Raw genomic sequence first — 23,509 nt, 5'->3', positions numbered from 1 at the left:
TGGATCTGTAATTGGTTAAATGGACGAACGCAGAGGGTGCTCACCAATGCTTCCTCTTCATCTTGGAAAGAAGTGACAAGTGGAGTGCCACAGGGTTTCGTCCTGGGCTCGGTCCTGTTCAACATCTTTATTAATGACTTAGATGAAGGGCTAGAAGGCATGATCATCAAGTTTGCAGATGAAACCAAATGGGGAGGGATAGCCAATACTCCAGAGGACAGGAGCAGGATTCAAAACGATCTTGACAGATTAGAGAGATGGGCCGAAACTAACAAAATGAAGTTCAACAGTGACAAATGCAAGAGACTCCACTTTGGCAGGAAAAACGAAATGCAAAGATACAAAATGGGGGACAATGCCTGGCTCAAGAGCAGTACGTGTGAAAAAGATCTTGGAGTCCTCGTGGACAACAAGTTAAACATGAGCCAACAATGTGATGTGGCGGCAAAAAAAGACAATGGGATTTTGGCCTGCATCAATAGGAGCATAGTGTCTAGATCCAGGGAAGTCATGCTACCCCTCTATTCCGCTTTGGTTAGACCACACCTGGAATATTGTGTCCAATTCTGGGCACCACAATTCAAGAGAGATATTGACAAGCTGGAATGTGTCCAGAGGAAGGCGACTAAAATGATCAAGGGTCTGGAGAACAAGCCCTATGAGGAGCGGCTTAAGGAGCTGGGCATGTTTAGCCTGAAGAAGAGAAGGCTGAGAGGAGATATGATAGCCATGTATAAATATGTGAGAGGAAGCCACAGGGAGGAGGGAGCAAGCTTGTTTTCTGCTTCCTTGGAGACTAGGACGCGGAACAATGGCTTCAAACTACAAGAGAGGAGATTCCATCTGAACACGAGGAAGAACTTCCTGACTGTGAGAGCCGTTCAGCAGTGGAACTCTCTGCCCCGGAGTGTGGTGGAGGCTCCTTCTTTGGAAGCTTTTAAACAGAGGCTGGATGGCCATCTGTCAGGGGTGATTTGAATGCAACATTCCTGCTTCTTGGCAGGGGTTGGACTGGATGGCCCATGAGGTCTCTTCCAACTCTTTGATTCTATGATTCTATGATTCTATTGGCACTATAAGAGGGTTTCACTCTCATTGCTGCATGGTTTCGAGGCAACAGTGTAGTAATGGTGAGGCCGCAGACCTCACCATTATTACATTCTTGCGGACCACTGGTGGTCCACGTGTCACAGGTTGGGGAACCACTGCTCTAAAGCAATGGTTGAACAGCTCTTACAGTATAAAAATGTTCCTCTTAAAGCTTAGGTAGAATCCTTTTACTTAGACTTTAGAGTCCACTGTTTTGTATACTCATCTCTGGTGAGGCAGAAGACAAGCTGGCTTCTTCTTCTACATGCCACCCCTTCATATATAAGAAAGCTATCATGGTTAATCTCAACTACAGCAGACATATTAAAATTGGTTGAATAGCAAGTCAACCTATGGCAAACTGAATTAATCTCATGGGTCTACTCTAGTTGGAACTATGCATGCATGGAATGTAAGTGATGGTTGCTAAATGCTAAATCCAATTGTGCAGTGATGCTAAATCCCAATTGTTAGCTCCAACTAAAGCAGATTTGATAAATCAACTTCTAATACACAGTATTACCCCTTTATCCACAGATTCAATACCCCCAGGTTCACTTATCAATTCAATCTCCCCCTGCTCCCCCCAAAGTGATTGTGAGGTTCTATGGGGTTCTATGGCATGCTTGCTACCCAAAAATAGGGTTCCCTATTATCCATGGTTTCAGATATCCACAGGTGTTGTGTCTTGGAACGTATCACTAATGGACATGAGGGTAATATTGTACCACATTTCCACTAATTCAATAGGCGTCTTCTAGTGAAGACTAATTGGGTTTAAGACTTGGTGACCGACAGCAATCTCCTTGCCAGATGTGGACTTGAGGCATTCCCTTGCAACTGATATGATTCCACCTGCAACTCCATGACAAGAGGTGGCATTCTTTGGATCTTTCCTCATCTGCCCATGTGCCATTCAGTCACTCCTCCACCTTGACAAGGGACAGCATGTTCTGTAAATATGATACCTGATGGTTTGCATAATCTGCCAAAGATGAAGAGGTGGGGATTTTTGAAAGCACCTGGACCAAATGTTTAGGCAGGAACCAGTATCAGCAAGATTCAGTGCCGAGGAATGCAGCAGAAATTTGCTGAGGAAGCTACAAAGGAGACGACAGCTAGGAATATGAGAAGCAAATAAAACCTTCTGTCAGCACCATCTCTAATTGCCACTTCATTGCCAGCCTGGTGCATGCACAATTAAGATATCAAACACATAATGTGTGCGTTTCTCGGGTAAATTGTGTTTTATGGCATTTTTTAAATTGTACATTGCCTCGGCTGCTTGGAAAGTACAGCAGAGTTAGTGTGTTGTAGTGGTTTGGGTAGAACACTGGGGCACCAGTATTCGGCCATGGAAACCTACTGGTTGACTTTGGACTCTTAGCTTCAGACGAAGGCAAAGGCAAAGCTCTCTGGATAAATTCTGCCAACTCCCCCCCCCCCCCCCCCCCGTGATAGATTTTCCTACACTACAACAGCAATTGCATTGTGGAGGTGCAACCTCAGGTTATGGACCCATAACTGCTCTGTATTCACTTTTAGTATGTTGTCATGATTGTGCCATCCTCCATTGTGCATGTAGCAGGACTCAGACTACATTGTCGTAAGTATTCTGTGGTTTGTTCTTCTCCACACTTGCATGTTGTGGACTCCACTTTGTAGCCCCATTTCTTAAGATTGGCACTGCATCTCTTGGTGTCAGAGTGAAGCCTCTTCAGTGCCTTCCAAGTCGTCCAGTCTTCTGTGTGCCCAGGAGGGAGTTTCTCATCTGGTATTAGCCACTGATTGAGGTTCTGGGTTTTTGCCTGCCACTTTTGGACTCTCGCTTGCCGAGTTGTTCCTGGGAGTATCTCTGTAGATCTTAGGAAGTTGTTTCTTAATTGAAGTTGTTGGCATGCTGGCTGATATCCGAACAGAAGATGGGCCAGATATGTCAATGCCTTGGTCCTTTCATTGCTAGCTGCTACTTCCCCTGCAGATATCAGGTGGTGCAATACTGCCTAAGCAATATAATTTTTCCAATGGTGTTGGGCATAGACATCCTGTAGTAATGAGGCACGACTCATTAAGAGCCACATCCACTGTTTGAATGTGGTGATATGTATTCCACAGTGTGCATGTGTACCTTTTTTATTTTGGCAGGGATCAAGTAAGTCAAAGCCAACTTGTCAACATGTAGCATCAAGGTGCTTGGTTTCAGCTTTCCGTAGATGTAATTTTTTCCATTTTCAGGAATAATTCCTAAATTTGAAAGGGCTGGATGGCTATCCGTCAGGAGGGCTTGGATTGTGTCGTCCTGCATGGCAGAATTGAGGTTGGACTCCATGGCCCTTATCTTTTTTATTTATTTACAGCATTTTACCCTGCCCTTCTCAACCCCCCCCCCCCCGGGGGGGGGGGGACTCAGAGTGGATTTCTGTTTGCTGTTTACATTTTACAGCATTGAATGTTTGCTGCTCCATGTTGTTAACTGTCCTGTGTCCCCATTGGGGAGATAGGGCAGGATAGAAATAAAAATTATTATTATTATTAGCCATCGCCTGCCAGGCATTGCTGTGGCCCAGTCTGCGTATATGTGTTTTGTGTGTGTATATATGTGTGTGTATATTTTAATATTTTGACAAGTATTTTTTTATGTTTATGTATTGTATGTGAATCTGTGTCCCGGCATTGAATGTTTGCCGTGTATATGCTGTGCTCCGCCCTGAATCTCCTTCGGGGTGAGAAGGGCGGAATATAAATGTTTTAAATAAATAAATAATAAATATATATTTGTGTATATGTGTATATATGTGGCTTTGCACATGTATTATAACATATTTTTGTTTTTTCGCTTTTTAAGTCTGTTCTGTTGTGTTTTTCAGTGTTTTTATGAGTGACGGTCACTTGCTGGCCTTAGAGGTGTATTGTGTCCAAATTTTTTGTCAATCCGTCCAGTGGTTTTGGAGTTATGTTAATCCCACAAACTAACATTACATTTTTATTTATATAGGGTCACCATAAGCCAGAAATGACTTGAAAATACACAATAACAACAAATAATAATAAACATTCACACCTAGCTCCAGCAGACAAAAGTCCTTTGTCCCACCCTGGTCTTTCCACAGATATATAAACCCATTTTCCTACTTCTAACAGACCTCACTACCTCTGAGGACGCTTGCCATAGAACATGGCCATATAGCCCGGAAAACCTACAACAACCCAACAAATAATTGCCTTCCCTTGTTTTTGCAAACACAGGGGGATTGCATTCGTGTTTGTGGAAATGCACTCGTGGCTTTTGTTGAGCCGTTGGGGCGTTTGTGTGTGTATATTTTAAGCCATGCAAGCTTGGGTGTGGACACCCTTGCTTTACTCCAACTCGTTTCCAAAGGCTTTAATTAACACAGTTTGCAAAAGTTTCTAAGACTTTCCAAACTGCTTTCCTGTAACAGCATAGGGAATATGATAAGCAGGAGTTACCATCTGCAAATAATGGAGATTTTAATGCTAAGATCTTAATCTACAAGGTGGTTCGTAGAGGTAAGCTGGACAGGTAAGCTGGGTCAGAACCATTTAGGGCAGTGGTTCTCAACCTTCCTAATGCTTTGACCCCTGAATACAGTTTCTCATGTTGTGGTGACCCTGAACCATAAAATTATTTTTGTTACTACTTTACAACTGTAATTTTGCTACTGTTGTGAATCATAATGTAAATATGTAATATGCAGGATGATTTTCATTCACTGGCACAAATTTGGCACAAATACCTGAGACGCCCAAATTTGAATACTGGTGGGGTTGGGTGGATATTGATTTTGTCATTTGGGAGTTGTAGTTGCTGGGATTTATAGTTTGCCTCCAATCAAAGAGCATTCTGAACTCCACCAACAATGGAATTGAATCAAACTTGGCACACAGAACTCCCATGACCAACAGAAAATACTGGAAGGGTTTGGTGGGCATTGACCTTGAGTTCTGGAGTTGTGGTTCACCTACATCCAGACAGCACTATGGACTCAAAGAATGATAGATCTCAACCAAACTTGGCACAAATACTCAATATGCCCAAATGTGAACACTGTTGGAGTTTGGGGAAAATAGACCTTGACATTTGGGAGTTGCAGTTGCTGGGATTTATAGTTCACCTACAATCAAAGAGCATTCTGAACCCCACCAACAATGGAATTGAATCAAACTTGGCACACAGAACCCCCATGACCAACGGAAAATACTGTGTTTTCTGATGGTCTTTGACGACCCCTCTGACACCCTCTCGCGGCCTCTTCCCAATCCCCAGTTTGAGAAATGCTGGCTTAAGGCTTTATAGGCTAAAGCCAGCACTTTGAATTGTGCTCAGTAGCATACTAGCACTAGGAATCTCTGGGGAAGAAGAATGCATATAGAGCTAGTTTGATTCTCTAAGGGTGGCAAGTTAAAACCAATCCATTCTGCAAACAGTGATATCGCTCCTTCATTGCCATTTACAGCTTAGGAAGGAGGCACACACCAAATGACTCTTTAATCAGAAATCCCAAACTGTGCAAATGAGATGTATTTGTATCTACTGGACTGATTTTTCCTAATTTATCCCGCAGCTGGGAGGATTGCCAGCCAAGTACAGCATGCTGATGTTTTGCAAAACAAAACACGAACCCATCCAACCAAAGAGCAGACAACAACAAGGGCCTGCTGAGATATAATTTATTAGGAAGGTTCAGCCTAGCATCGGAATTTCAAAATGGATAATGTTCTTGCGCCACATGATGTGTGCTAATTGGCTTACCTAGGGATGTTTGTGATCCAAGCCAACAACCTGGAGATTGGCCAATCTCCAGAAAGTCAATGTCAGTATTGTCTAGATGTAATTTCCTTTGCCCTGGCTGTGTACTATCCAGTCCCTAAACTATATATGCTGCACATATGCTTGAAATGCTAACTAATAGAGCAAGCATCTGATAAACTTGGCTACAGCTCAGAAAAGCTTGAGTTACAATAAAAGAAAATTAGGCTGTCATCGTGTTCAAGTTACAAGACTGTAACCCGGACTTATGATCTCGTAACCAGTGGGGATTCATATTTATGATCACAATTGCTATGGTAGTGTTTCTCAACCTTCCTAATGCTGCGACCCTTTAATACAGATCCTCATGTTGTGGTGACCCCCCAACCATAAAAGCATTTTTGTTGCTACTTCATAAATGTAATGTTGCTACTGTTATGAATCGTAATGCAAATATCTGATATGCAGGATGTATTTTCATTCACTGGACCAAATTAGGCACAAATATCAATATGTTCACATTTGAATACTGGTGTGGGTGGGTGGGGGGGATGGTTGATTTTGTCATTTGGAATTTCTAGTTCCTGGGATTCACCTATAATCCTATAATCAAAGAGCATTCTGAAGTTCACCAACAATGGAATTGAACCAAAATTGGCACACAGAATTCCCACAACGAACAAAAAATACTAGAAGGGTTTGGTGGGCATTGATCTTGAGTTTTGGAGTTGTAGTTCCCCTACATCCAGAGAACATTGTTGACTCAAACAATGACGGATCTGGACCAAACTTGGCACGAATCCTCAATATGCCCAAATGTGAACACTGGTGGAGTTAGGAAAATTAGACCTTGACATTTGGAAGTTGTAGTTGCTGGGATTTATAGTTCACTGTGCTGTTCGCACGCTGGGCCTGTGCATAAGACTGTAGACAGGACATACATTCTGTGTGCCCAACGGGACGCCGGGGCTGCCTCAGATTAAAGGACTTTGGATTTCCTTAAAACAGAGTCTTTAGATTGCTTAAAGGTTCAACAAAGTTCTTTATTATTGAAAACAAACAGGCTTTCTTAATAGTCTATTGGCTCTCTCTCAATCTTGTCCCAGGGAACAGGCACTACCTTCATAAACTGTACATTAACTAATGGGGAAACCCTTAACTTCTAATCTGGGCAGTCTGTCTTTGCCTCTGTTGGCGTGGCGCCCCTGCACCCGGTACCAACTGCTTCTGCCTTCCGCGAGTGACCCTTACCAAGCAGACCTTTGTAGACTTCCAGGGGGAAAAAGAAGGAATTCAGGCTCCGGTGATGGCTGACTGAAGTCCCTCAGCGAAGGAGCTGTAAGGCTGTATAACCCCGGTCAGGCTGTAGGCTGTATATCTCCCTGGCCAAGCCGTAGAAGATGAAGCTTTCTACAGGAGCTCTTGGTATTATGTCCTGCATGAAAGGCTTCTCTGTGTGGACTGAACCAAAAAGGCTCCTATTCCCTCCAAAAACCCAAAAAGGGGGCGGGACCAGGGAACCTAACTATAATTGACAGGTGGCTTTCCCTATGATTGCAGCCAAAAGAAGCCACCTATCTGCAGAGTCCCTGAAACTTGGGACTACAACAAACATTCAATGCAAAGCAAACCAAATTGGAGCTCCTGGTACAGTTGTACCTGCACATTCACCAACAATCAAAGAGCATTCTGAACCCCACCGATAGAATTGGGCTAAACTTCCCACACATAATCCCCATGCCTTGAAGGAACGAGCTAGCACGGGCCTCCCTCCAGCCTTGTATGCTCCCCCTTGCCCGCACATGCACACTACACTGCCATGCACTGCGCACTTTGCCTGCTCTCCCCTTCCCACTTAGTCTCAGAAACTGCCTGAGAGGCCAGCCAATCAGAGTGGAGGAGGGCTTTTGGTGGGAGTTTTTTTGTGTTCACTGTATTGATGGGCGTGGCTTTATGTAAGCCGCCCCGAGTCCCCTTGGGGAGATGGAGGCGGGGTATAAATAAAGTTTATTATTATTATTATTATTATTATTATTAAATTATTTATATCGGATATGCAGGATATATTTTCATACACTGGACCAAATTTGACACAATACACCCAAATTTGAATACTGATGGAATTGGGGGAGGGTATTGATTTTGTCCAGTGGGAGTTGTAGTTGCTGGGATTTATAGTTCACCTACAATCAAAGAGCAAACTGAACTCCACCAACGATGGAATTGAATCAAACTTGGCACATAGAACTCCCATGACCAACAGAAAATACTGGAAGGGTTTGGTGGGCACCGACCTTGAGTTCTGGGAGTTGTAGTTTACCTACATCCAGAGAGCACTGTGGACTCAAACAATGATGGATCTGGACCAAACTTGGCACGAATTCTCAATATGTCCAAATGTAAACACTAGTGGAGTTTGCGAGAAACAGGCATTTGGGAGTTTTAGTTGCTGGGATTTATAGTTCACCTACAATCAAAGAGCATACGACCTTACCAACAATTGAATTGGGCCAAACTTCCCACACAGAACCTCCATGACCAACAGAAAAGACTGTGTTTTCTAGTGGTCTTTGGTGACCCCTCTGACACCCTCTGTGACGGCGCGAGTGGCGCCACCTATGTATAGAACTGTTAGTTGTAAGATTTAAACTGTAGTATTATGCTTAATCCTGCCCCTTACCTTGCTTGTGTACAGTTGTATGGATTGGTTGCTTGTAGCTGTCAGTCAGTACTGTTTGGCTCCACCTCTTCCTGCAAGAGGGGAGAACTTCCTTTCTCTTCATTCTGCCTTCAGAGATCATACCACATGGACGTGAGTAAAAGACTTCATTCTTAAAGACCCTGATTTAAGTTACCTCTTAGCATCAGTTCTGAGGTTTTACCCCTGGGACTCATGCTTTATGTCCAGATCATCCTGGACAATTATTGAGGAGACCCAGGCGCCTTCAAGCCGGTTCTTTTGGCACCGGAGGAAGATCCTGAATCTTCAAGACATAGGCCATCTGAACTGGGGTTGTGGTTTGCTCCGGCATTCACAGCCATTGAGGAAGGAGGAAACTTGGTGAGGTTTCTCAGCTTCAAACCCCTTGGACCCAGGACTAATTGAGACTGTAAAGTATGTTTTCCTTTACCCTCTGAAGTTTTCCAGCTCATTGCTTTAAAGAAATGACTTTGTGTTCAATAAAACTCATTTTGAGCAATTTACATCGTTTTGGGTTTTTGGGAGTTCCAGTTTCCTATAGGAGGGCAAGAAGCAATCCCTTAGGGGAAAAGATGCCACGACCATCCCTCCTTTATTGAGGATAAAAGCCCCCAGGCGCGACGGCACACCCCCTCACGACCCCTCTAGGGGTCTCGACCCCCAGGTTGAGAAACACTGCGCTATGGACTCACTGCTCTTCCAACTCTGGAGGTACTACAATAGGAGTGTCTCCAGACAGATTAGTAATGTTTGAGAAATCTATTCTGCTTGCCTCTCCCAACCAGCAAGGTCTGGTGTGGCTCCAATATTGCAGCACTGCTGTTTAGTACAGGGACTCAATGTGTCCCATTCCAAAACACAAGACCAAGTTGGTGCTAGCAGACTGAGCATTGCCATAGGCAGATCTTGCTGGTTGAAGTGGTGCAAACAAGCTCTTGGGGGGATATTGACAAGCTGGAATGTGTCCAGAGGATGGCGACTAAAATGATCAAGGGTCTGGAGAACAAGCCCTACGAGGAGCGGCTTAGGGAACTGGGCATGTTTAGCCTGAAGAAGAGAAGGCTGAGAGGAGATATGATAGCCATGTATAAATATGTGAGAGGAAGCCACAGGGAGGAGGGAGCAAGCTTGTTTTCTGCTTCCTTGGAGACTAGGACACGGAACAATGGCTTCAAACTACAAGAGAGGAGATTCCATCTGAACATTAGGAAGAACTTCCTGACTGTGAGAGCCGTTCAGCAGTGGAACTCTCTGCCCCGGAGTGTGGTGGAGGCTCCTTCTTTGGAAGCTTTTAAGCAGAGGCTGGATGGCCATTTGTCAGGGGTGATTTGAATGCAATATTCCTGCTTCTTGGCAGGGGGTTGGACTGGATGGCCCATGAGGTCTCTTCCAACTCTTTGATTCTATGATTCTATGATTCTATGATGTAGAGGCAATGTTCAGAGACACACTGAAGTGACGGTTAAAGGTCACATCAGGGGGTCTGACGCAATGTGTTATTGCTAAACCTTTCTTAGCAAGCATTCCAGCAGAAAGGGCTCTGTGAAGCAAGGACACTTCCAAGGAGGCAGCAGCAATTTCCTTTCTTGCAAGCAAGGGAAGGAAGGGGACAGATCCGTTCTGAAGAGCATGCTCCATTGCTTGGGCTCCTATGTAACTCAGGCCCTTCTCGTAGCTTTGCTAACAAACATATTATCAACTGGTTCTGATGAGAGAAAAGTCCTACATATTAAATAAAATAAAACAAATACTCTAGTCTCCAACACTGTATTCATTTCCCTTGGAATGTGCAAATTCAGGCTTTTTGGGACTTGCTCTCCATTTCCCCTATAGCAGTGGTTCTCAACCTGGGGGTCGGGACCCCTGGAGGGGTCGCGAGAGGGTGTCAGAGGGGTCACCAAAGGCCATCACATACAGTATTTTCTGTTGGTCATGGGAGTTCTGTGTGGGAAGTTTGGCCTAATTCTATCATTGGTGGGCTTCAGAATGCTCTTTGGTTGTAGGTGAACTATAAATTCCAGCAACTACAACTCTCAAATGTCAAGGTCTATTTTCCCTGAACTTCACCAGTGTTCACATTTGGGAATATTGAGTATTTGTGCCAAGTTTGAGCCAGATCCATCATTGTTTGAGTCCACAGTGCTCTCTGGAAGTAGACGAACTACAACTCCAAAACCCAAGGTCAATGCCCACCAAACCCTTCCAGTATTTTCTGTTGGTCATGGGAGTTCTGTGTGCCAAGTTTGGTCCAATTCCATTGTTGGTAGAGTTCAGAATGCTCTTTGAATGTAGGTGAACTATAAATCCCAGCAACTACAACTCCCAAATGACAAAATCAATCCTCCCATCCCAACCCCACCAGTATTCAAATTTGGGCATATTGGGTATTTGTAACAAATTTGGTCCAGTGAATGAGAATACATCCTGCATACCAGATATTTACATAAAGATTCATAACAGTACCAAAATTACAATTATGAAGTAGGAATGAAAATAATGTAATGGTTGGGGGTTACCACAACATGAGGAACTGAATTAAGGGGTCACGGCATTAGGAACGTTGAGAACCCCTGCCGTATAGTCTCACACTTTTGGCAGACCATGTAACTCCCCTAGGGTTATAGATGTATTTTGCATGCCCGCATTCAAATGGTGCCCAAAAGATACTGTACAAGCCAGAATTCCCCTCTTTTAAATGTTTCAAGTTCCTAAGGCAATCAGGGATGATGGGAGTTACAATCAACCAGCTGCGCTCATACCTTATTTATTTATTTATTTCGGTTACTTCTACCCCGCCCTTCTCGCCCCAGAGGGGACTCAGGGCGGCTTACAAAGGCACAATTCGATACCGGCATCAACATAACAGTAGAATAAAAACAATATAGCAGCAATTAAACAATTAGCAATCAGTTTCCGCACTGCAACAATAAAACCAATAAAACCAATTTCACCTAATTAACGCTCAGCATTCGCCATCTCATAGTCCAAATTCCAATTCCACTTTGTCAGTCCTGTCAGTCCTAGTCGTCCAATTGTCTTTATCTAGTTGTCAGATTGCCCGAAGGCCTGTTCCCACAACCACATTTTTAATTTCCTCCTGAAGGAGAGGAGGGATGTTGATGGCCTAATTTCCCCCGGAAGTGAGTTCTTTAGGTGAGGGGCCACCACTGAGAAGGCCCTGCTCCTCGTCCCTACCAACCTCACTTGTGATAGCAGTGGGGTCGAGAGCAGGGCCTCCCCAGATGATCTCAAACTCCAAGGTGGGACGTAGAGGGAGATGCGTTCGGACAGATACGCTGGACCGGAACCGTATAGGGTTTTGTAGGTCAAAACCAGCACCTTGAATTGTGCTCGGAACTGAACCGGCAGCCAGTGGAGCTGACACAACAGGGGGGTGGTGTGCTCCCTGTATGACGCTCCGGTGAGCAATCTGGCTGCCGCTTGCTGGACCAGTTGAAGTTTCTGAACAGTCTTCAAGGGCAACCCCACGTAGAGTGTGTTGCAGTAATCTATTCGGGATGTAACAAGAGCGTGGACCACTGTGGCTAGATCAGGCTTCCCAAGGTACGGGCGCAACTGGTGCACAAGTTTTAATTGTGCAAAAGCTCTCCTGGTCACCGCTGAAACCTGGGGTTCCAGGGTCAGCGATGAGTCCAGGATCACTCCCAAGCTGCGAACCTGCGTCTTCAGGGGGAGTGTAACCCTGTCTAACACAGGCTGTAACCCTGTACCTTGAGATGCCAGACTAGGTCATGGTAGTCCACACTATAGTCACATCCCAAATGGATTACTGCAATGGGCTGCCTTTGAAGAGAGTCTAGAAGCTTCAACTGGATCAGAGATTGGCAGCCAGATTACAGCAGCTCCTCTGGCTGCTGGTTGGCTTTCGGGTGAAATACAAAGTGCTAGTTATTACCTATAAAGCTCTTAACGGTTTGGGCCCAAATTGTTTGAGAACTTGCATCCCCATTTACAACCCCATCTGGCCACTGCAATCATTAGAGGGGGGGCCTCCTCTCAGTCCCACCCCCATCCCAAGTGTGGCTGGTGGGCATGAGAGAGAGGGCCTTCTCCATGGTTGCTCCCCCTCTCTGGAACATCCTCCCCATTGAAGTTAGAACAGCCTACCCTCCTTCAAAAAACAACTAAAACCTCATCTATCAGCCATAGCTTATGGAGAGGTTGATGAGTAATGAAACCTTCCACCTTCCCAACCGATGTCCTGTCAAGGGATAACACACTATAGAGCCACGTTTACATTTATATTTCTAGATTCTGCACTTAAATAGTACTTATGGCTATTACTCTCCTTCCTGTAGAGTCTATTTTATATGTGCTTTTAAACAATGATTTTACTCTGCTGTGTTTTTATGATTGCATATAGAAAATGATTTTAGTAATGAGATGTTGAGGACTTGTTTTATTGTTGTTATTGTTTTTATATGGTTTATATTATATGTTAATATTTTAATTCTTTTTATGTTATTGTAGGCATTTAATTTTGCTGTTTGTAAACTGCCCTGAGTCGCCGCCGGGCTGAGAAAGGCGGTATATAAATATGCTAAATAAATAGATAAATAAAGCACTGAATATCTGCCTTTGTTTTTATGATTGTATATGGCATTGAATATTTGCCTATCTACTTGGGAGCTGCCCTGTGTCCCTTCGGGGGGAGAGAGTGGGTTAGAAATGGGAATTATTATTATTATTATTATTATTATTATTATTATTATTATTTGAAACACAACAAGATGAGTCCACAGCAGACAAGATCGCTCTGCTGGCTGTTGTATTGGATCACATGTGTCTAGGACTGTGTGATGTATCGGCAAATGATGCATGCAGACAGGCCTGTAGCGAGGGGGTGGTTTTAGGGGTTCAACCCCCCCCCCGAAATGTTTCAGATTTTTTAAAAAAACCTGGTTTACTCATGAATTTTAACTGGTTAACCAAATCCCCATGCGAAGTCTATGAGATGCAAAAAATTAAGAGTCCCTCCAGAACTGTAAGCACTATCTCAAGCAAATATTGACAATTTATTCACACTATCATTACTTGCAGCAATAGCCAATGTAGTGAAGCAACCAAGTTGGGGGGGGGGGGTGTTGAATGCTCTCATTAAGGAGGCCAGACTTGGTGGAGGTGGTTGACAGGGGCGGAGCTGCAGGCTATGGAAGGTTGCTCTGCCCCTGCTGTGCTCTTTGCTTCAGTGTGAGCTAGGAGGCAGGCTCCAACCCCACCCCCCTCAAAAAAATTTCAACCCTCCCCGAAATTTTCAACCCCCCCCCCCAAATTATCAACCCTCCCCGAAATTTTTTTCTGGCTACGGCCCTGCATGCAGATCCCAGTAAGGTAGCCTTCTGCAGCTGGAAGATGGTAATTTTGTCATCGTCGATTGTATTTAAGTGCAGGCCAAGGTCTTTAGGCACTGCACCGAGCTCTCAACATCATAGAAGCAGTTAAGCCCCCTGCCAACGACAAGGCAGCATCTGATCATCATCATCATCACATTCCTGTTTTAAGTGAATTATGCAGAAAACCCAGATACATATTTCTATGTTTGACTCAAGTCCCAGAATGTGCATTTTCTGGATGCTCAATCTCAGCTCCTTTGCCACAGAGGGCTACATGCTTAATGACAGAACCCTTCACACTCTTCCACGATACTTCCTTAATCATATCCTGTCTTCCCATTTAGCCTGGTCCTGTCCGTCTTGTTCCACTTGTTCCTAACACTGTCTATTGCTTTGGAAGTTGATGAACCATCAAATTGCTTTGCAATTATGGAGATGAGGTGCACAGTTCATGCTTTAATTAGATCAAGTGAAGTACACTGATGGAGAAGAAGCTGTTGCCTGGGATCACTCCAGCTCAAATCTTTCATCTCAGCCACAACTTAGCAGGTGCCTTCAGGGGGGAAAGGATAGCTTCCCTCCGCCACAGCCCCCACCTCCATCCATATAATTGGTGGATAATACAGCTAACTGCCTTACAGGTATATTGCAAGGAGGACTGAAATAACACTATGCACTATGCAGTGAAACTCTTTAGAAGTCAGAGACAGGTAATCTGGAGCCATCAAGATATTCCGGTTCGCAATTTCCATAATCCTTGTCCATGGGGTGATGGAAGGTATATCTAAAATACCTAGATGCATCAGGTTTCCTAACTTGTTTTACACATATATATTAAAAGAGGCTCTATCATATGATTGTTGTTGTTGTTGTTGTTTGATATGCAACAAGAATAGTATACAGCAAACAAGATCACAATGCTGGCTCCTTATTTTTAATTAATTATTATTAATAATAATTTATTATTATTTGATAAATATAATAATAATTATTATTATTATTATTATTATTGGGTTGTTGTAGGTTTTTTCGGGCTCTATGGCCATGTTCTAGAGGCATTTCTCCTGACGTTTCGCCTGCATCTATGGCAAGCATCCTCAGAGGTAGTGAGGTCTGTTGGAACTAGGAATATTTTTTTATTAAACACTCCAAAAAGGATATTATTTACTTAAAGAGAGGTAGAACAACATGATAAGAGAGAAAGTGGGAATTGCAATTATAAATATTGCGAAATTATGGTTTTTTTCCTGAAGTGACACACCACCTGAATTATGCTCAGTTTTTTGGTGAATTTTGACACACCACGCTCAAAAGGTTGCCCATCACTGGTCTAGAGGCATTCTCTCCTGACGTTTCGCCTGCATCTATGGCAAGCATCCTCAGAGGTAGTGAGGTCTGTTGGAACTAGGAAAAGGGGTTCATATATCTGTGGAATGACCAGGGTGAGACAAAGGACTCTTGTCTGCTGGAGCTAGGTGTGAATGTTTCAACTGACCACCTTGATTAGCATTTGATTGCTTGGCAGTGCCTGGAGCAATCTTTTGTTGAGAGGTGATTAGATGTCCTTGTTTGTTTCCTCTCTGTTGTTGTGCTGTTCTTATTTTAGAGTTTTTTAATACTGGTAGATTGCACTGCCAGGCAATCAAATGCTAATCAAGGTGGTCAGTTGAAACATTCACACCTAGCTCCAGCAGACAATTATTATTATCTTTATTTATACTCCGCAAAATCTCCCGAAGGACTCGATGCCAAGGCCACCACCACCAACAACATGCAAATACAACAGTAAAACTCATAATCAAATAATAAAACATCAAGCAAAACAATAAAACACTAAAAACAATGACACCATGACGCATTTAAAACCTAAAGGCCGGGCCAAATGTAATGGACACAATTTTAAAAAGTGCTGGACTTGACAGGTGATATGTAGAGGTTTTTTGGAGGTAGGTGCAACGTGCAGAGAATCCTAAATCTCTAACAAAGTGCATTTGGGACATGATGCCAGCAGTTTCCTATTCTGGAAAGGCACACTGGAACAGCCAGGTCTTCAGGCTCTTCCTAAAGACTGCCAATGTTGGGGCTTGTCTGAGGTCCTTGGGGAGAGAGTTCCAGAGTTGGGGGGCCACCACAGAGAAGGCCCTGTCCCTTGTCCCCACCAAACGTGCTTGCAACGCAGGTGGGATCGTGAGAAGCCTCTCCAGATGATCGAAGGGAACATGTGGGTTCATATATGGAGATGCGGTCACGCAGGTAGGCAGGTCCCAAACCGTTTAGGGCTTTGTAAGTGAGCACCTGCACCTTGAATTGGGACCGGAAGATGAATGGCAGCCAATGAAGCTCCCTAAACAGGAGGGTTGACCTCTCTCTGTAAGGAGCGCCAGTTAACAACCTGGCCACCGACCGTTGAACCAGTTGGAATTTCCGAGCCGTTTTCAAAGGCCATGAGGAGCTGGAGCTGACAGAGGGAGCTCTCCCCGGATTCGAATCTGCGACCTGTCGGTCTTCAGTCCTGCTGGCACAGGGGTTTAACCTGCCTGCGGGCTGAGAGGGGCGGTATACAAATATAGTAAGTAAATCAATAAATAAAAATTTCAGGATTTTTGAGGAGGCTCAAAATATAAGTCCTGCTTCAAAAAGAAGCCCTAGTTCAGTGTTTCTCAACCTGGGGGTCGGGACCCCTAAGGAGGTCGCGAGGGGGTGTCAGAGACCATAAGAAAACACAGTATTTTCTGATGGTCATGGGGGTTCCATGTGGGAAGTTTGAGCCAATTCTATCGTTGGTGGAGTTCAGAATGTTCTTTGATTGTAATGAACTATAAATCCCAGCAACTACAACTCCCAAATGTCAAGATCTATTTTCCCCGGACTCCACCAGTGTTCACATTTGGGCATATTGAGTATTCGTGCCAAGTTTGGTCCGATCCACCATTGCATGAGTACACAGTGCTCTCTGGATATAGGTGAACTACAACTCCCAAACTTAAGGTCAATGCCCATCAAACCCTTCCAGTGTTTTCCATTGGTCATGGGAGCCAAGTTTGGTTCAAATCCATCGCTGGTGGAGTTCAGAATGCTCTTTGATTATAAGTGAACTATAAATCCTAGCAACTACAACTCCCAAATTACAAAATCAATCCTCCCCCAACCCCACGAGCATTCACATTTGGGTGTATTGGGTATTTGTGCCCAGTTTGGTCCAGTGAATGAAAATGCATCCTGCATATCAGATATTTATATTATGATTTATAACAGTAGTAAAATGACTGTTATGAAGTAGCAATGAAAACAATATTATGGTTGGGGGTCACCACAACATGGGGGACTGTATTAAGGGGTCACGCCATTAGGAAGGTTGAGAACCACAGCCCTAGTTACTTTATAGGGGGGGGGGAATCAATTTGGAAAAATAAAGCATTCCCTAATGCACCTTTTGGAGCAACGGTATCCTTCTGGGGCGCCTTGCGGAAATGGGGCTCGGGGGCACTGTTCTGCAGTGGCTCCGGTCATTTCTGGAGGGCCGCACCCAGAAGGTGTTATTGGGGGACACCTGTTCAACACCACAGCCTTTGACTTGTGGGGTTCCACAGGGCTCTATACTGTCCCCCATGCTGTTTAACATCTACATGAAGCCACTGGGTGAGATCATCCGGAGTTTCGGGGTGCGGTGTCATCTGTACGCAGATGATGTCCAACTCTGTCACTCCTTTCCACCTGCTACTAAGGAGGCTGTCGAGGTCCTGAACCGGTGCCTGGCCGCTGTAATGGTCTGGATGAGGGCGAACAAACTGAAATTAAATCCAGACAAGACAGAGGTACTCCTGGTCAGTCGCAAGGCCGAGCAGGGTATAGGGTTACAGCCTGTGCTGGACGGGGTCACACTCCCCTTGAAGGCACAGGTTCGCAGCTTGGGTGTGATCCTGGATTCTTCGTTGAGACTGGATCTCCAGGTCTCAGCGGTGACCAGGGGAGCATTTGCACAGCTTAGGCTCGTGCGCCAGCTGCGCCCGTACCTCGGGAAGTCTGACTTGGCCACGGTAGTACATGCTCTGGTCACATCCCGCCTTGACTACTGCAACACTCTCTACGTGGGGCTGCCCTTGAAGACGGCCCGGAAGCTCCAGCTAGTCCAGCGCGCGGCAGCCATGTTACTAACAGGAGCGGGACGCAGGGAGCACACAACACCCTTGTTGTTCCAGCTCCACTGGCTGCCGATCTGCTACCGGGCCCAATTTAAGGTGCTGGTGTTGGCCTACAAAGCCCTAAACGGTTACGGCCCAAAATACCTTTCTGACCGCATCTCGGCCTATGAGCCCACGAGGACCTTGAGATCGTCTGGGGAGGCCCTTCTCTCGATCCCGCCTGCCTCACAGGCACGCCTGGCGGGGACGAGGGATAGGGCCTTCTCGGTGGTGGCCTCCCGGCTGTGGAACGCCCTCCCTGTAGACATAAGACAGGCGCCCTCCCTTATGTCATTCCGCAAAGGACTAAAGACATGGTTATTTGAGAAGGCATTCGACTAAGTGCTACAACAATTGGCAATGATGACTGGAACGGAATATGGATAACGAGATTGGTTTATGATTCTACGATGAGACGGCGCGGATGATTTAGTGTAATTGTATTAATGATTGTTGTGTTGATATTATTGTTGTGATATTCCCTTTTGTAAACTGTTTTTATATGTTGTACACCGCCGTGAGTCGCCCTAGGGCTGAGAACAGCGGTCAACAAATGCAGTAAATAAATAAATAAACAATTACTCTTATTTTCTGAGAGAAAGGGGATGTAAACGGAGAAAGATTCCCTTAAGTAGCTCATTGATAACCCAAATCTAAGGGATTCCCCTCCTTTTGATAAAAGAGCCAGCATTACATTATTTCCAGAAGAAAATGGTATCGGACAAGTGAGTTGACTCAATTTTTGATGGATATTAGAGCTGGAAATCAGTGAAGCGCCGTGAATGAAGTGACACCCACCCCAGCCCCATCCTCACAAAGAAAGCCCATCAAAGAGCAGAGCTTTGATAGCCAGCAATTTCATCTCAACTCCTCTGAATCCGCTCCCTCTGCTCACAAAGGCAGGCATTCCTTCTGCAGGGCTGGGTATAAATCTCTACAGCAAGACCCATTGTTTGCTGCTGAATTTCAAGGAGTGCTTTTAAGGACTGGATCTGGATGTAATAATGAAGGGCTTGGTGATTAATTCATGGAAATGGGCCACGTGGGAAATGGGGGAACTATATTAAACTCGCTCAATATAAGACTTTAAATAAGATCTCCTTGCTTTCCTGCTATGCACGTACATGCAACCCTAGGAAGATGTGTTGTCAAAGGCTTTCATGGCCAGAATCATTGGGTTGCTGTGAGTTTTCTGGGCTGAATGGCTATGTTCCAGAAGCATTCTCTCCTGATGGTTCACCCACATCTATTTTAGGCATCCTCAGAGGTTGTGAGGTCTGGGTTGTTGTAGGTTTTTTTCGGGCTATATGGCCATGGGATAGAAGCATTCTCTCCTGATGCTTCGCCTGCATCTATGGCAAGCATCCTCAGAGGTAGTGAGGTCTGTTGGAACTAGGCAAAAGGGTTTATATATCTGTGGAATGACCAGGGTGAGACAAAGGACTCTTGTTTGCTGGAGCTAGGTGTGAATGTTTCAACTGACCACCTTGATTAGCATACAATGGCCTGACTGTGCCTGGGGCAAACTTTTGTTGAGAGGTGATTAGATGCCCTTGTTTGTTTCCTCTTTGTTGTTATGCTGTTGCAATTTTAGAGTTTTTTAATACTGGTAGCCAGATTTTGTTCATTTTCATGGTTTCCTCCTTTCTGTTGAAATTGTCCACATGCTTGTGTATTTCAATGGCTTCTCTGTATAGTCTGGCATGGTGGTCAGACTACCATGTCAGACTACACAGAGAAGCCATTGAAAAACCCTTTTGCCTAGTTCCAACAGACCTCACTACCTCTGAGGATGCTTGCCATAGATGCAGGCGAAACGTCAGGAGAGAATGCCTCTAGACTATGGCCATATAGCCCAAAAAAACCTACAACAACCCAGTGATTCCGGCCATGAAAGCCTTCAACAATACATTGTGATGTCTGTTGGAAACTAGGCAAGTGGGGTTTATATGTCTGTGGACTGTCCAGGTTTCAAACTCCAGGAAGCTTTCTGCAAGCTGCACCTCTTCCTTTTTCACACAAAGAAAATGATGCAAGGACAGCCAAGATATCCTCATTAATGCACAATCGCATGCATTACCTCTAAGGGCATTTTTACAAACGGCTTTCGACGCACAGCAGACAAAGACCAGATCACCCAAGGGGATCATATGCCAGGATCAGGTGGCAAACTGGGCACTTAGGGTCGGAAAGCAGCACTCTGTGGCCTTAATTAAGATGACTGCGGTGTTCAATTATATTCCTCAGAGTAGGGAAGTATTCTGTCTTATGTCTTCCTAAAACTCAAAGTAGCTCGCCTCTGAAAAGCCACAACAAGCTCATCTTAAAAAGCACATTCAAGAAACAACTATCCTAACCCACATTTGCCCTCAAAGACCTGTTTTAAGCATCTGGTTTCTTATGGAGATAGTTGTTACTCCAAAGGATTCCAGTTTTTTAGTTTGTCCTATTTGTTGTGACCTTATTATTATTTATTATATTAGAAACACAACAAGATGAGTCCACAGCAGACACACTGCTGGCTGTTGTATTGGATCACATGTCGGACATTTCCCAAGTGTCTAGGACTGTGTGATGTATCGGCAAATAATGCGTGCAGATCCCAGTAAGGTGGCCTTTTGCAGCTGGTAATCTTGTCAGCGCTGATTGTGTTTAAGTGCAGGCCAAGGTCTTTAGGCACTGCACCCAGTGTGCCGACCACCACTGAGACCACCCTTACTGGCTTGTGCCAGAGTCTTTGCAGTTCGATGTTTAAATCCTCATATCGTATCAGCTTTTCCACTTGTTATTGTTGTTGAAGTTATAATTATTATTATTATACTAGGTTGGGTACCTGGCATTGCCCGGATTATTTGAAAAATAAAAAAATGTACAAAATGCATAAGGTTGTACTACAACTCACATCATGCCAGGTTAACCCCCCAAAATTCCCATCAGTTCTTAAAGTTTGTTATGTTGGGCAAATTTGCTCTAGATGCATCATCGGTGGGGTTCAGTGTGCTCTCTGGCAGCAGGGTAAACTACAACTCCCACCATGGTGAATCAGTCCCCTCAAACCCCTCCAGTAGGTTGAATTAGTCCTGGGGGTTCTGTGTACCAAGTTAGGTCCAGGTCCATCTTTGGTGGAGTTCAGAGTGCTCACTGATTGTTGAACTATAAATCCCTACAACTCCAAAAGTACCTACAACTCCAAAACGTTCAGGCCAATCCCCCTCAAAACTCATCAGTATTCAAAATTGGGCATAACGGGTATGCATGCCAAGTTTGGTCTAGATCCATCACTGTTTGGGTTCACAGTGTGCTCTGGATGTAGGTGAACTACAACTCCTATAAACCCCTCCAAAGACCTCCAGTATGTTTTGTTGGTCATGGGGGTTCTGTGTGCCAAGTTAGTTCCAGGTCCATCACTGGTGGGGTTCGGAGTGCTCTTAGATTGCAGGTGAACTATACATCCCAGTACCTACAATTCAAAGTGGTATTAACCCAAATAAATAAATAAGGGGAAACCTTTATCTTTACCTTACACTGTAGACTTAATGCAGTTTGGCACCTCTTAAACAGCTAAGGCTTCATGCTATGGAATCATGAGACCTGTAGTTTGACAAGGTCTTTAGCTGCCCCCTGCCAAACTGCAAATCCCAGGATTCCATAGGACTGAGTGATGGCACATAAGGGCGGCATCATAGAATCCTAGAGTTGGAATAAACCTCCTGGGCTATCCAGTCCAACCCGGTTCTGCCAAGAAGCAGGAAAATTGCATTCAAAGCACCCCCAATAGATGGCCATCTAGCCTCTGTTTAAAAACTTCCAGAGAAGGAGCCTCCACCACACTCTGGGGCAGAGAGTTCCACTGCTGAACAGCTCTCACAATCATGAAGTTCTTCCTAATATTCAGATAGAATTTCCTTTCTTGTAGTCAGAAGCCATTGTTCCACGTCCTAGAATCATAGGGTTGGAAGAGACCTGGTGGGCCATCCAGTCCAACCCCATTCTGCCAAGAAGCAGGAATATTGCATTGAAAGCACCCCTGACAGATAGCCATCTAGCCTCTGTTTAAAAGCTTCCAAAGAAGGAGCCTCCACCACACTCCGGGGCAGAGAATTCCACTACTGAACAGCTCTCACAGTCATAGAATCATAGAATCAAAGAGTTGGAAGAGACCTCGTGGGCCATCCAGTCCAACCCCCTGCCAAGAAGCAGGAATATTGCATTCAAATCACCCCTGACAAATGGCCATCCAGCCTCTGTTTAAAAGCTTCCAAAGAAGGAGCCTCCACCACACTCCGGGGCAGAGAGTTCCACTGCTGAACGGCTCTCACAGTCAGGAAGTTCTTCCTAATGTTCAGATGGAATCTCCTTTCTTGTAGTTTGAAGCCATTTGTTCCGCGTCCTAGTCTCCAGGGAAGCAGAAAACAAGCTTTCCCCCTCCTCCCTGTGGCTTCCTCTCACATATTTATACATGGCTATCAAATCTCCTCTCAGCCTTCTCTTCTTCAGGCTAAACATGCCCAGCTCCTTAAGCCGCTCCTCATAGGGCTTGTTCTCCAGACCCTTGATCATTTTAGTCGCCCTCTTCCTTTGGACACATTCCAGCTTGTCAATATCTCTCTTCAATTGTGGTGCCCAGAATTGGACACAATATTCCAGGTGTGGTCTAACCAAGGCAGAATAGAGCATGGGGAGCATGACTTCCCTGGATCTACACACTAGACTCCTATTGATGTATCAAACTGTATTATATCTGCAGTGTAGATGCAGTCAAATACAAAATGACCCACAGAGAACCACCATGACCTGCAAAAAATTAAAAATCCAGAGAGCCCTGGCTATTACTCTCTTTCCAAATCTCAACTGCAGTGTTTGTATTATTTTTTCCCTACACTTCCCCCCTGCATTCCCAAGCAGATCAGGGCAGTTGGAAAGGAGAAAAGGAACCCAAAGTAGGGACTTACCTCCTTGATCTCTTCTTCTGCTGCTTTGTGATCCCAGATCCCAGAAGATCCCTCCTGGACGCCCCCCTCCCCTGCCAAAAGGAGACTCACATGATACAATGTTACCACCAGCAGGGGCTTGAAAGTAAGAAGCTTTGCCCAAATCAGAGGCAGACCCACTTGCACTGCTGTGCGAGGCAGCCAATCAAGGAAGGGCCCATTGTGACGACAGAGGGGGCCCCACCAATCGCTGCGTCCTTTGGGGGAGAGGAAGGACCAAAGCAAAGCAGGACTGACCAATCCCAGGACGGGAAGCCACTCCTGGGTGGAGTTTTAGGGCTGGACGGGAAGGGGGAGAGAGGAGAGTGGGGTTTGATTCTTAAAGGAGAAGTGCCCACTAAATCAGAGTAACCCCCTTCTATTGTGTTGTCTAGTGGAAACAAATATAGGGTTTCCAAGGCGTCCGGCAAGGCTGCAGACTCTCA

At 44.9% G+C, this 23,509-nt stretch overlaps 1 protein-coding gene across 1 annotated transcript in view; it reads right to left on the bottom strand.

Moving 5' to 3' along the window:
• Positions 1–23,216, bottom strand: part of KLHL25 (kelch like family member 25) — a 43,063-nt gene extending 19,847 nt beyond the window's left edge. Inside the window, exon 1 of the mRNA XM_060755516.2 lies at positions 23,046–23,216. The gene's annotated coding sequence lies outside the window, so the exon portion shown is untranslated. The remainder of the gene's footprint in view (positions 1–23,045) is intronic.
• Between the last annotated feature and the right edge of the window lie 293 nt (positions 23,217–23,509).

The sequence above is a fragment of the Anolis sagrei genome, chromosome 9 (genome assembly GCF_037176765.1).
Source record: "Anolis sagrei isolate rAnoSag1 chromosome 9, rAnoSag1.mat, whole genome shotgun sequence".
Taxonomy (NCBI): Eukaryota; Metazoa; Chordata; class Lepidosauria; order Squamata; family Dactyloidae; genus Anolis; species Anolis sagrei.
Note: the sequence above shows the minus strand (reverse complement) of the source record. Positions and strands in the feature narration are given on the sequence as shown.